Genomic DNA, 15,735 nt, shown 5'->3' on the forward strand with positions numbered 1-15,735 from the left:
GCAATGAAAGTAAATAAGGTGCAGAAAGATGGCCCAATCATTTTTGTAGAAAAGGACAAGCCTGGACAAACTCTTATATGAAGGAAAGCGCTCCCAAGAACACATGGGAATTATCGTCAAGCTAGTTTTCATCACGTTCATATGATTCGCGTTCGGTACTTTGATAATTTGATATGTGGGTGGACCGGTGCTTGGGTATTGTCCTTACTTGGACAAGCATCCCACTTATGATTAACCCCTATTTCAAGCATCCACAACTACAACAAAAGTATTAAGGTAAACCTAACCATAGCATGAAACATATGGATCCAAATCAGCCCCTTACGAAGCAACGCATAAACTAGGGTTTAAGCTTCTGTCACTCTAGCAACCCATCATCTACTTATTACTTCCCAATGCCTCCCTCTAGGCCCAACAAATGGTGAAGTTTCATGTAGTTGACGTTCACATGACACCACTAGAGGTATGACAACATACATCTCATCAAAATATCGAACGAATACCAAATTCACATGACTACTTATAGCAAGACTTCTCCCATGTCCTCAGGAACAAACGTACGTACTCACAAAGCATATTAATGTTCATAACCAGAGGGGTATTAATATGCATAATGGATCTTAACATATGATCTTCCACCAAATAAACCAACTAGCATCAACTACAAGGAGTAATCAACACTACTAGCAACCCACATGTACCAATCTAAGGTTTGGATACAAAGATTGGATGCAAGAGATGAACTAGGGTTTGAGATGAGATGGTGCTGGTGAAGATGTTGATGGATATTGGACCCCTCCCGATGAGAGGATCGTTGGTGATGACGATGGTGATGATTTCCCCCTCCCGGAGGGAAGTTTCCCCGGCAGAACAGCTTCGCCGGAGCCCTAGATTGGTTCCGCCAAGGTTCCTCCTTGTGGCAGCGGAGTTTCGTCCCGTGAGCTTGCTTATGATTTTTTCCTCGATGAAAGACTCCATATAGCCAAAGATAGGCATCGTAGGGCCACCAGGGGGCCCACGAGGCAGGGGGCGCACCGAGGGGGTAGGGCGCGCCCCCACCCTCGTGGATGGTGGGTGGCCCCCCTCTGGTACTTCTTTCGCCCAATATTTTTTTATGTTGTTATGCGGTTTGACCGATAAAGATCTTCGTAGAAAATGTAGGAACCAATATGAGCATCCAGGTTCCGCTATTTGTTATTGACCAGAGATGAGTCTCGATCATGTCTACATAGTTCTCGAACCCGTAGGGTGTAACATCCCAAATTTTCAATTTGGAATGTTATACATTAGATCATCATTGCATATCATATTTTATTGCTTTTGGGCCTGATCCAGAAATTCTACGCAACTCATGGACCCATGGAGAGAGTTGGGGATTTCGTTATTTTCATATTTGGGTTTTTCTCAAATTTTGAAAATAGGATCATTTGATTTTATTTATTTTATCTTCAATTATTTGAATTATAAAAATAAGTGAGAGGGAATCAAATGACTTTCCCAAAAATAAAGAAATATTGAGGATTTAATAAAAAATCAAATAAGATTTTTATGTTGGAGTATTTTTTGCTGTTTTATTTGAATTTAGGAAAAATGCGCATTTTTCAAAATTGCATTTAGGCCCCAAATAAATGTTCACTTTCTCCGGCTTGATTTTATAAGTCGGGGAAAATTTATTTCGGGATTTTTGGAGTCCGTTTAGTATTTTTTTTCTTTCTTTTTATGCACGTCAAATTATTTAAAAAAACGAACCGACCTAACCGGGCCGTGTCCGACTAGGACACTTGGCCCGGCTGGCCTTTATAAGTCGCGCCCTGAGGCCCGCTACAGCCACCCCACCCGAAACCCTAACCCTAGCCCGCCGCCGCCGCCGCCCGCGCTGCCGCCCGCCGCCGCCGCCACCCGCGCCGCCTCGCCGGAGCTCGCCGCCGCCCCGCCGGACCCACCCGCCGTCGCTGACTCGCCGGAATCGAGATAGCCGCCGGTTTTTCTTAGAAAACCGATCCGTTTTTTGGAAACCTAGATCCGTTTTTTTTCCTGATCCGGTTAGGTTTATTCTTGTCGGTTTAGTTATTTAGCGAACGACTGCTTTTTCGTTCGTTTTTACGAACGGTTTTCGTCTTTTAGCCGCAGACAGCGAACATTCTTTCGTTAGCCTATTCGTCGTTTTTCTTTTTCTTGGATTTTCCGCGATTATTTCTGATCGTGATTTCTAATCCGATTTTTGTTTTAGTTTAACTTTTCGCTCGTTTATCAGAATCAGGCAATTCAAAAGCCTGGAGTTTCGTCTCGAAACCCTCTTTCCGTTTAACCAACTCAAACAAGTTTTTGCATCTGTAAAATTTGACTTAGATCCAGATTAGTAAACGAAGCTTGTTTCTTTCGCCGTTTGACTTTCGTTGCTTCGTTCGATTTGATTCTTTTTGCAAACCAGAGTTCTTAAGTTGAACTTTATGGTTGTATTTCTTATTTGACTTTTACCTGTGCATTAGATGAGTACTTATTGTATGCTTGTTTGTTTGCGATAGAGTACACGGAGTGCGCCGCTTCCTACTTTGAATCTCTAGGTTACGTGGATCATCAGCAAGGCAAGTAACACTTTGATCATACCTCTTACTACCCAGTTTTATTGCATTAGATCAATCCTCAAACATTGCATGATTAGGATCTAATTAAATTGTGGGTTCTGGGAAAGTAGATGAGGTAGTACCTATTAGCTGTTTTATTATCAAACCCTTGGGAGTTACTTCTACATTGCCTTATTTTGACATGCTATGCTAGTAGACGTGGATTGGGTGAGTGTATCCATGACAAATGTGAGATTGTTTATTAATGGTTTATTTAAGGTGGCAACTTTAATACACATATGGGTGGATTGAGGCACCTAGGTATTCCAGCGATTGCCTGCGTTTTTCTTTATGGACCGCCACCCAGGCTCAAAGGGATCATGAGATTATTCATACTAGAAACTTCCGTGTGCAGCCACAAGCTACTATGGGCTCTAGCATAGTTTACTAAGTTGTGCGAACTCTTACAGTGGTAGACTAGCAGATGTAGGGGAAAGTAGGTGTAACGGTCTACTCGATCGTAAGGTGCTAGCGCTTCTGAAAGACTATGTCTCGGTCATCCGTTTCTCAAACACCATGTAGTGCGAGAATCCCAACGGAGGAGATCGAGTCTTGTGGGGAAAAGTGCGCAAACCTCTGCAGAGTGACTAATCATGGTTAGCGGTGTCCCCCGTTATGGACATCCTGAGTATCTAGTACTTGGATTATCATGTGAATCTCATCATGTTACTCTAATTAATTTTGTTGGGTTATTATGTTGATGCTTAATTGGGATTGAGAGGGTGTCTACACTCTCAATGTTTAACAACCACCATGATAGTTAAATAAAATTTATTCCTTTGCAGTAGGGAAAAATTGGCTTTACGCAAAACTGTAACCATAGAGCTTTCCACCAGCCATATATGCATATAGAATAGCCTATTCTGTTCATTATTCTCTATGTGATACTTTGCCAGCATATTCCACGTGCTGACCCGTTTTAGGGCTGCAACGTTCATGTTGCAGACTTTTTAGACGACGAGTAAGGTGCCGTTAGGTCGTGGTTCTATACTCAGTGATGCCGTTGGAGTTGATGGACTCACTTATCTTCCAAGCCTTCCGTTGTTATCATTGTTAGATGGCCTTAAGCCATATTTTACTGTAATAAGTTCTCTTTTGAGACATTCGATGTAATAAGTGTGTGATTGCTACTCTATTATAAATCCTTCAAGTACTATGCATGTCAGCATTACTGATCCAGGGATGACACTAAAGCACAGAGATCGGACTGTTTGAGGTCTGGTCGCTACAAGATGGTATCAGAGCACACGCTGACTGTAGGACACGACCACTAAGATAAAGACCTAGATCACTACTCACTCTTCTCATTTCTGACTCCTCATCTTCTCTACTCTTTTTGGATGGCGGATGCAAGGAACAAGTTCACACAACCGGATGAGGATACACCCTTTGGACGCCACCTGAAGGAAGTTACTAAGTACCTGAACATTGGAGTACCAAGCTTCACTGGGACCTACAACGCCACTTTACCCGAAGCGGAGCGTTGGATGATTCAAGTTCAAGTTCCAGGAAGGACATTCATGCCAGTCACCGTGCCCATAGAGTTTTCCTTTGATGCACCAACCTAGAGTCTAGGAAAGAGCATGGCAGCCCACATCGCCATGGGACGTATTGGAGAAGTTTACCGCAATAATCTCAAGGATACTATCTACCAGATTTGTGGGCACTGAGATGAGCACTAGGAAATGATCAGCACCAAGAAGGACAGATCAATCACAGCTTATATCCAGGAGTTAAACCAGCACATTCGACGTCAGGAGAACCAGATGTGCGCAGACATGATAGATCTGAAGAAGGCGATGACAACAATCATGGAACTGGAGGAAGAACTCAAGGCTACACGTGAAGATTATGAGGAGGAAATCGTCGTACTAGTGGAGAAGAATGACGACCTGATCAAGAGGATTAGAATATTCATGGGAGACCCTACACCAGTAGAAGAAGACGAAGAACCCAAGGAGATTCGCCCGGAAGATTACATCATCATCGATGATACCGACTCTGACCTGAGCGATGATGACTATGTTGACGAAGCTGGAGCAGATATCATGGAGTCTGCAACCGAAGAATATTTCTAGTAGACCACCTCATCAGTAGTAGTATTCCACCACGTAAATAGAGTAGTCCAAGAACTTTTGTGATAGTTAGACCGATTGTATGCCCTTGTTTGATTGAATGAAGTGATTTTGTTTGCATTTGCCTCATGTGCATATGGGTAGTGTTTTCTCTCTAGACCTCTCTCTATTCTTAATTCTCATCTTTTCTGAACCCATCAAATGCCTTCGAGATGTGACAATGGATTCGCATTTCCACTAGAGCTCACTCAGTTGATCCAGCAACAGAATAAATTGATGCAGTTACTAGTCCAGAATCAGAATCAGGGGAACGACAACAACAACAACCCACCACCACCACCACCACCACCTATTGATCACTTAACCCATTTTCTTAGGCTGAATCCGCCGGTGTTCTCTAGGAGCACCGGGCCTATAGTAGCAGATGATTGGCTCCGCAAGATTGGAAGGGAGTTAACCACTACAGGATGTACTGATGCTGAGAAGGTGCGCTTTGCCGCACATCAGTTGGATGGACCAGCAACATCATGGTGGGAGAATTACACTGTCACCTATCCTATAGCCACGGAGACATGGGACCAATTTCAGCAGGCTTTCCGTACTACCCATGTTTCAGCAAGAGCTATGGCCATGAAGAAGCGTGAGTTTCACAACTTGCGCCAAGGAGGACAGACAGTTGGCCAATATGTGGATGACTTTAGTAAACTAGCATGTTATCCCCCAGATGACGTAGCTATGGATGCAGCTAAGCAAGAGAAGTTTCTGGAAGGACTGAATGATGAGCTGAGCATGCAGTTGATGGTAGCAACTTTCAAAAACTACCAGGAGTTGGTAGATAGAGCTCTCATGATTGAAGGGAAGCAGCAGCAGATTGAGAACCGCAAGAGGAAGTATGGACAAGGGAAGTACAATTCTGGAGCTCAGCAGAAGCCACATTTTACCCCGAAAACGGGAGGACATTTCCAGCACACCCATGGATGGGGTACCTCGCACAATCATAATGGCCCTAAGAATGGTAATGGGAATGGAGGAAGCAACGACCAGAACCGTACCAACCCATCAGCCCCAACCAAGAGAGACCTAAGCCAAGTCACTTGCTATAAGTGTCAGAAGACTGTACATTACACCAATGAATGTCCTGAAGCCCAGAATGGAAATGGCAGTGGAAGCTCAGGGAAGAAGCCGAACCCTTTCAACAGGGGACAGGTGAATCACGTTAACGTGGAGGAGGTTGAAGCCCAGCCAGATGGAGTAATAGGTAAGTTTTTGGTTAAGTCATTTACTGCAATCGTTCTTTTCGATACTGGTGCATCGCATTCATACATATCACGGGGATTTGTGGATAAGTATAACCTGCCCACCAAGGTTCTTAGAACACCTATGTTAGTAATCTCACCAGGAGGGGAGTATATGGCCAGTCAAGGATGTTTTCAAGTGCCATTGAGTATAGGTAGGCATGTTTTCCCCACAGATTTAATCATTTTGGAAACACAAGGTTTGGATGTAATTCTGGGTATGGATTGGCTATCGATGTATGGAGGAAATATCGATTGCGCCAGTAAGTCGATTATGCTTACCACCCCAGAAGGAAGAAGGATCAAGTATGTATCGCGACATGTGCCGAATAGGACTCAAGTAAATTCCCTAACAGGAATTGTACATGAGGAAGTACTGGTGGTAAAGGATTTTCTGGATGTATTTCCAGAAGAGTTACCAGGCATGCCACCAGATAGGGACATTGAGTTTTTAATTGAGCTTTTGCCAGGCACAGGACCAATATCTAAGAGACCGTATAGAATGCCTGCAAAGGATTTGGAGGAGATTAAGAAGCAGATTAAGGAGTTACTGGATAAGGGATATATTCGCCCAAGTTCGTCACCTTGGGGATCGCCAGTACTTCTAGTGGAAAAGAAGGATGGATCGTTAAGGATGGTTGTTGATTATCGAGGATTGAATGAAGTGAACATCAAGAATAAGTACCCACTGCCGATGATCAATGATCTGTTTGACCAATTGCAAGGAGCTAAGGTATTTTCCAAGATCGATTTGCGATCAGGATACCACCAGTTGAAGATTCGAGAGCAGGACATACCTAAGACAGCTTTTACCACAAGGTATGGGCTGTATGAGTATACCGTTATGTCATTTGGTCTGACTAACGCACCTGCCTATTTTATGAACATGATGAACAAAGTGTTTATGGAGTTTTTGGATAAGTTCGTCTAGTGTTCATTGATGATATTCTGGTTTACTCGAAGAATGACGAAGAACATAAGGAACATTTGTGTTTGGTACTTGGTAAGCTCAGAGAACATCAGTTATACGCCAAGTTCAGTAAATGTGAGTTTTGGTTGAAAGAAGTTGGATTCCTCGGACATGTTATATCCGGAGAAGGAATAGCAGTAGATCCTACCAAGGTTGTCACTGTGACAAACTGGGAAGCCCCAACAACAGTTGGAGAGATCCGGAGTTTTCTTGGACTTGCAGGATACTACCAGAGATTCATAAAGAATTTCTCAAAAATTGCAAAACCTATGACGGAGTTGTTGAAGAAGGATACCAAATTCAAATGGACTGAGGAATGTGAGGCCAGTTTCCAGGAGTTGAAGAAACGTTTGGTTTCCTCGCCAGTGTTGATTCTCCCAGGTCAGCGCAAGGATTACGAGGTGTATTGTGATGTTTCACGTCGAGGACTTGGAGCAGTACTTATGCAGGAGGGAAGAGTTGTTTGATATGCTTCACGAGAGCTTAAGCCCCATGAGTTGAATTATGCTACACATGATTTGGAGTTAGCAGCCGTAGTGCATGCATTGAAGACTTGGAGACATTTTCTCATTTGAAACCATTGTGAGGTGTACACGGGTCACAAGAGTTCACTACAAAAAAATACACTTCCGTAATGATACGTGTTTGTCACAGTAGGTCGCTTTTTTTGTCATGCATGTACATCCATGACAAAGTTATGACAGAATCAAGATAGTCATACCTGTGCTGTCGTACAAGTGTTCCATGACATTACCAAAATTATCATCACGGAAGTGTCCACTTCCCTGACGATAAATCGCGCATCACAGAAGTGCTTTCGTCAAGGGTGACCGACACATGGCATCCACTGTAACGGAACGCCGTTAAGCTATTGGGTCGGGTTTTGGATCTGATAACCCATTAACAGCCCCGGCCAATGGGGATTTTCCACGTGTAAAATCATCATTGGCTGGAGGAAACACGTGTCGGCTCATCGTTGGGACAGATGTCAACCACTCATTGGACGGAAGGCGCCTATGATACGTCGACACGTGGCATGGCCCAACAGAGGCCCATTCCTATGAAAAGGCCGGCCCGTTTGACTTGGTCAAAAGCTGGCGGGCTGGCCCATGGCAAGCCTGTTAACGGCATGTTTGAATATAGCCCTTTTACAGCCTGCTACCCCAAGGCCCATTACCCCCTATCCGAATTAGGCCCAGTAGCGTCATCTGGGCCATCCAATTTGATTCCAGCTCATTTTCACTTCTGGCCCATGTATGGCCCGTGACGTCTTTCGGCCCATATGAGGCCCTATGTAACTCTTGGCCTACTAATGGCCCGTGGAGAAACTGGGCCATAATGAACAGTGTATCACTTCACAGCCATTAACGGCCCGTGGTGAAACTGGCCCGTAATGAACAGTGTATCACTTTATACCCATTAACGGCCCGTTATTCTGTTGGGCCGTTTCCAGCCCATGTTATCTTTCGGCCTTCTCAGAGCCCATTTATTCTTGGGCTCATTTCCAGTACTCGTTTACTTATGGCCCTTTACTGTCATTTTTTCCTTGTGGGCCAAATTCAGCCTGTGGTTACAGTCGGCCCGTTTGTGGTCCGTTAATACGTTGGGCCGATTTCATAGCGTCATCAAATATGGCCTATTAACGATGGCCCATTATGGTCGGCCCATGAACGGACGATTCCAACTCTAGCCCGTTTACGGCCATAATGCGGTCTGTTTGGCCCATGTTTGGCCAATCGATTATACGGCCCGTATAAGGCCCATTGATAATACGGCCCGCAGAAGGCCCATTGTTTCTACGGCCCGTAGAAGGCCCATTGTTTCTACGGCCCGTAGAAGGCCCACTAGTTTCTACGGCCAGTAGGAGGCCCAGTGTCACTACAGTAAATATTAGCCCATGGTTATTGTGGCCTAGTTTTAAAAAATAGGTTATTGCAGCCACTAGCTAACCGCGGAAAAAGAACTGCAATGACTACAAGCAAACAAATAAACAAGACAACAAGGAAATAAATAAGCAAGCAACTAACGCTAGGCTATCACGGCTATTACACATATTACATCCACTGGGCATCAAAGTTCGCCACCAGTGCAAATATTAGGGAACAAAGCAGCATATCATATACACTTGTTGTCAAAGTTGGCCGAACCAACGCAAAATAAACGCCGCAGCAAAACAAATCCAGAACTGAACCACTCAGAAGGATCTCAAGAAACAATATCCTGGGGTACCCATAATGCTGGCAAGATGCCTTAGCAGCTTATATACTTTCTCTTGTTTGGCACTTAAATCCTCCAGCGCTTGCTGTTGCCACCAGAAAATATGCCATCTGAATTCTGCAGGGACTTCCTCAGTCCTTCAGCTTCTGTTCCAGCACATATCTGATCGATGTCTTTCACTGAAGTTGAGACTCAAGAAGATGAACTGATTCAGGCCAGCGGAGTTCGAAGAGCCTTGTGCCAAGTAGTAGTGGCCCGTAACTCGACACTACATTCAAGACAGGACTTTTGGTTCCCTCACTGATCGTCAAAGATAGTTTTTATCAGCTTTGCTTGGAGACCAACAGGATGTCTCACTATCTTGAACCTTATCTGCATTACTTCCTTTACCATTGGATAACGTGGTACTGTTCTCCAATATTTTGTCTGCATTCTAAAAGAGAAACAAGCAGACACATCACATGTTTACCATGTTGTATATGAAACTCATTTTGGTAAATGAGTTCAGTAGTAAAGTGGATAGGATAACAGCATGAAACAAACATATATCTATGTACCATGGTAACTTTATGGTCTATATCATTCTAGTTTTTGTTGCCAAATCAAGATAGAGACACAGTTCAAATAATATTTGTTCAAGACAAAGCAGAATAGACAGAATATAAGTGTGGGTAACTATAGAGCAATAACAACACTTGTAATGTGCATGACATGAGAACATAACTGTTTATTCAATTGAAACTGAAATCAACATAGAGCAGGTTACAACAGCAAACCAGTTAAAGAAACAGGTTTAAAACATACCTGTTGCGCCATTGGAGTTTCAATTCCATCCTTCAAATTTGAAAATAGTTGGTATGAGTAAATACAGTAATGCAAGAGCAAAGGAGTATGAACCATAGCTACAGAACCTGACCTGAGAACAAATCTTCTTCTCCTTTAAGCGTTGAGTTGGGATTCGGAGTGGTGGTCCTCGTGCTTTGGGCACTGCAGTTCCCTTACTAACTGCTCGTGTTTGGGTGCTCTGTGGTGGAGACGGTGCTGTGTCAACTGGAACTGGGTTACTATCTGCCGGGGTTGGGGTTAGAAGGGGTGTAGCTGGTTCTCTGTCCAACTGGGTAGGGGTACAATCTGCGAGAGTCTGGGTTATGTGTGGTGGATCTGGTCCTTGGGCAAGTACAACCGTGGTTCTATCTGCATCAACTGGTAGCACTATCTTTTCTGAAGACCGTGTTGTTACTCCCTTAGATACTGCCATCACGCTCTCCAATTCAAATGGCTGATAAACAAGAAAAGTAATTGAAAGTATAGACATTGTATGATAGACAGGTGCAATGGATAGTGGGGAATAAAAGAGGGCATGAAATAATTCATATTTATGTTGTCTAACCAAACAGGATAGCATGACACAATTTCACATATATGATGGCTAATAAACAGGATAGCATGACACAATTTCACATTATGATGGCTAACTAAAAAAGATGGAAAGACATAGTTCAAAATATGAGACTATGTAAACAGGATGACATGACATAACTATATAATGTGTTTATTAAATAGGTTGGCATGCCATAATTCACATACATTCACGGATAGAATGCCATAATTCAAAATATGATGACTGTAAACACTAAACAGGATGAGATGATATAACTATATGATGTCTTTATTAAATGGGTTGCCATGCCATAATTCAGATAGATGATGTGTATGTACTATGTAAACATGATGGCATGATATAATTCAAATATATGATTTATATAGTAAGCAAGTAAGCAGATGGCAATCCATATATGATGTAAAAACTAAGCAATGCAAGACAACATGCATGACATGGGTAATATAACCCTGCCAAGTTTGAGCATAGACCTCAGGGGGAAATAGGACTGGTCATCAGTCTCTGAATCCTCCTCTGAGGAGCTCTCTGTAACCAGCAAGATGTCTGCTTCAGCAGGTAGCATTGTCTGCTCTGAATACCTTGTTTTCACTCCAGATACTTCCATCACCGCTTCAAATGGCTGATGCACAGGAAGAGTAGTTGAATATACAAACATTGTCGCCAAATGGAACACGTAATACAAAAAAATGATAGCATGATATAATTCACATACATGATGATTGGCTAAACAGCATGGCATTGCATAATTCACATATATAATGCCTTTGCAACAAGATAGCATTGTATAATTCACATATATAATGTCTTGCAACAAGATGGCAATGCATAATTCACATATATGGTAATTAGACACTGAACAGGTGGCATTCACACAAAGCATGTCTAAACTAATCAAATGACATAGCAATGCGAGACACCATACGCACGATATGAGCAACATAACCCTGCCAAGTTAGAGCATACACCTCGGGGGGGGGGAATAGGACTGGTCATCTGTCTCTGAATTCCTCAATGAATTTCTGTGTGAGAATTTTAACCGTCAAACACTTGGAATCAAATGATTTCTGACATTTGTGAGTGTCATTGTACTGCCTTATGACAATGCTACCAGTCCTATTGTCTTTTGAAGCTTTTAGTTGCCAAGGACAACCTTCTGAGAAAACTGCATTAAGCCTTTCAGATTCATTTCTTCACTTATAGATCTTCACTTTGTTCCTAACAGTATATGCATCCAAAGCCATCCTCAGCTCTTTCATGTCACCAAACACCAAACCAACACTAAAAACTGGATTATTCAGATCCACTGCTGGATTGTAGGCTTTGAAAGTGTACTATAACTTTGACAATTCATCCTTGCTTAGATTTAGATCATCATCATCTAAAGGGTCTTATTCTTCAATGTACCCTTCCTTCTCATTGTTATCATGGACATCTATATCCACATTCTCCATAAACAAATCATCATCTAGATCTTCAACATCATATTCACTCTCATCAAAATCACTGTCAGTTTCTTCTCCTTGAAACTCTCCCTCTCCCTGCTCTGTTTGCTCTTCTTATCCCTCTCCCTGCTCTGCTTCATGTCCACGATCATCTGCCTCTCCTTGCTCTGCTTAATGTCCATGATCTTCTGCCTCTCCTTGCTCTGCTTCATGTCCATGATCTTCTACCTCTCCCTGCTCTGCTTCCTCTCTTGCTTCTCCATGCTCTTCTTCTCCATGCTCTCCTTCAGTAGACCTTGGCATTTTCCTTGGAGTAATTACCCTTGGCGGAGGGGGCCCATCTAGGATCACATCATCATACAAAGTTCTTATCTTGTTCTCCTCATCCACTATTAACAGCAGTGTCTTACATTCTTTGCTTGCATTGACCATAGCAGCAATGACCTCTTCAGTATTGTAAGGTCATATTTATCCCTAAGTGTTTTGGTGATTGATGACAACGCATTTGCGGAATAATCGTGTGCCATGAGCTTTCCAGACTCCTCTCTGCTAGGCACAAGACGATTGGGTGCCCCTCGAAGACTGACGAAGACGACGTCTTTTCTACGTTTCTTTTTGGTGGATTTGAGTCGTAGGAAAGCCGTACTATTAAGAGGGGGTCCGCGTTGGAAAGGTTTGGGTGGAATCATCACGTACACGTCTCCTTTTATCCCCTCCTTCTTCCTTGGAGCTTCCTCCGTTTTCCTGCCTCCTGTGACTGGCTGCTGTTGTGGTTGCGGTAGTACTGCTCCTGGATCAACGGTAGTACCGTAGGCATCCACGGTAGTACCGCGCAGTGGCGCGGTAGTACCGCTGGTGCTCACGGTAGTACCGCTCCCCTGGAGCCGCACTACCGCTGCCCACCAGGCTAGTGCCGCCCCTTTGCGGTAGTAGGAGCGGATGTAATTTTTTACATCCGCACCTGCCGCGGTAGTACCGCTTTCGCCGTGCGGTAGTACCGCGCTAGGCGGTCAGGCAGTAGTACCGCCCCTCGGCAGTACTACTGTGTCGAGTTTTTGCTACTTCCGTTCTTTTGCGGAAGTATGCACGGAAGTTCCCCTCCCCCTATCGGGACTTTTTGCCTCACGGTAGTACCGCACTGAGGCGCGGTAGTACCGCGCGTGCGGAAGTACCGCCCCAGCTTGCGTCTGTTTCCCTGGCTGGGGTGCGGCAGTACCATGGGTGGTACGGTAGTACCGCACTACCGTGCGGTAGTACCGCTTGGTTGCAAGCAGTAGTACCGCGCGGCCTTGCGGTAGTACCGCTGGCCAGGCGCGGTAGTACCGCTGGCCGCGGGCTGGTTGGTGGGTAACGGTTGGATCTTTTCCACACACTATATAAAGGGGTCTCCTTCTTCCCCGTTGACTTACCTCTTCCACCATAAAGCTCCATTATTGCTCCAAGCTCCATTTTCGCCCGATCTCACTCCCTAGCCAACCAAACTTGTTGATTTGCTCGGGAGTGGTTGAGAAGGCCCGATCTACACTTCCACCGAAGAGATATTTGATTCCCCCTACTAATCCCTTGCGGATCTTGTTACTCTTGGGTGTTTGAGCATCCTAGACGGTTGAGGTCACCGCGAAGCCATAGTCCATTGTGGTGAAGCTTCGTGGTGTCGTTGGGAGCCTCCAATTGAGTTGTGGAGATTGCCCCAACCTCGTTTGTAAAGGTTCGGTCGCCGCCTCCAAGGGCACCAATAGTGGAATCACGGCATCTCGCATTGTGTGAGGGCGTGAGGAGATTACGGTGGCCCTAGTGGCTTCTTGGGGAGCATTGTGCCTCCACACCGCTCCAACGGAGACGTACTTCCTCTCAAAGGGAAGGAACTTCGGCAACACATCCTCGTCTCCACCGTCTCCACTTTGGTTATCTCGTGCCTTTACTTGTGTAGCTTATTTGTTTCATATATCTTGCTTGCTTGTGTTCCTATTCGTGTTGCATCATATAGGTTGCTCATCTAGTTGCATATCTAGACAACCTACTTTGATGCAAAGTTTAAATTGCTAAAGAAAAGCTAAAAATTGTTAGTTGCCTATTCACCCCCCTCTAGTCAACCATATCAATCCTTTCAATTGGTATCAGAGCCTCGTCTCTTTATTAAGGACTTTGCCGTCCGAAGAGTATGGTTGATACCATAGACGGAGCGGAGGAACACTCTGGTGTGAATCCTATCTCGTCTATGGGCGATGGGGGAACTTCGGTCTCTTGTGAGGAGTTCAATGTAGCCTTGGAGACATTGAAAACCTCCATGACGACCGAAGTTGAAAGCATGTTTACTAAATTTCTTGAGGGGCTTAAACTATCAACCACAACGTTGAAAGTGGGGGATCCCGCCAACAAGGTGTCGGATGCTATCCCTGAAAAGGGGGAAGCTAGTAGTGAAAAGGCTCCTTCTTCTAGTGGCAAGAATGGCACCGGCATCTTTGCCCATGTGGAACCACCACTTGTTTATGGTGGACCGGTTCCTTCCACTCATTTGAATCATGCCGGTCCTCCCCCTAAGATTGTGAAAAATGAGGATTTTGATTCTTGGGTTTACCGCTTTAAACGTCATTTAAATCATGTGAACACTAACCTTTGGAGAATCATTGAAGAAGGTTTCTATCCACATGATCCAAGCAACTTCACTCCTCGAGAAGCCGCGGACAATCAATTCAATGAGAATGCTCTCTTCATCATTCAAGATGCAATTCCACCCGAAGACCTACCTCATCTTCGTCCCTTCGCCTTGGCCAAAGATGCATGGTATTGTGTCGTGTCTCTCTACCGGGGAAGCGCAAGCATTCAACGGTCCAACTATGAAGTGGTACAAGATGAGGCCGATGAGTTTGCAATGAAGGAAGATGAAGAACCTCGTGAGCTCTATCGGAGAGTCACCAAACTCGCGGTCTCACTACGAGATCACGGGAGCAAGGACACGGATGACAATTGGATCAAGCGCAAATTCCTCAAGGCGATGATGCCCTACCACAAGGCCATGTCCTCCGTCATTCGTCAAAGACCGGACTTCCACACTTTGACCTCAAGCGAAGTGTTGGATGAGTTTGTGGCCATGAACATTTTGGACAAGACCGCTGACAATGCAGTGCTCCGTTCTCAATGGGCAAAGAAGCCTAACCTTGCATTGAAGGGCAAGCTCACCGTGGAAGAAGAAGAAGAGGAAGAAGAGGAGAGCAACCCCGAAGATACGAAGTATGCATATCATGAACATATGGCACTTGCTTCAAGGCAATTTTGGAGCAAGAAAAACTCGAGGCCCAACTTTAGCAAAAACAACTCGAGTGGCACAAGGGGCAAGCAACGTGTAAGGACTTGCTACAATTGCGGCAACGTGAGTCATTTCGTTGCGGAATGCCCGTATGAGAAGAGGGAAGACAATGGTGGCAAACTCATCCGAAAGGACAAGGCCAAGTCGTTCCCCAACAAGAACAACTTCACCAAGAAGACTCCTCCCAAGGCCTTGGTGTGCAAGAAGAGTACAATGAGGATGATGACGATGTTGAAGATGATGAGTCGGTTGCCATGGCCTCCGTCGCCATTGCAACAACGTCATGAGTGTCCCTCTTCGACTCACCCAACGAAAGCATCACCGCCAAGTGCCTCATGGCTAAAGCCACCAACAAGGTAACCTCCAACATCAAAACTACCATCATTAATCATCCTTCCCAAAC

Source organism: Triticum urartu, chromosome 3 (assembly GCF_003073215.2).
Source record: "Triticum urartu cultivar G1812 chromosome 3, Tu2.1, whole genome shotgun sequence".
Taxonomy (NCBI): Eukaryota; Viridiplantae; Streptophyta; class Magnoliopsida; order Poales; family Poaceae; genus Triticum; species Triticum urartu.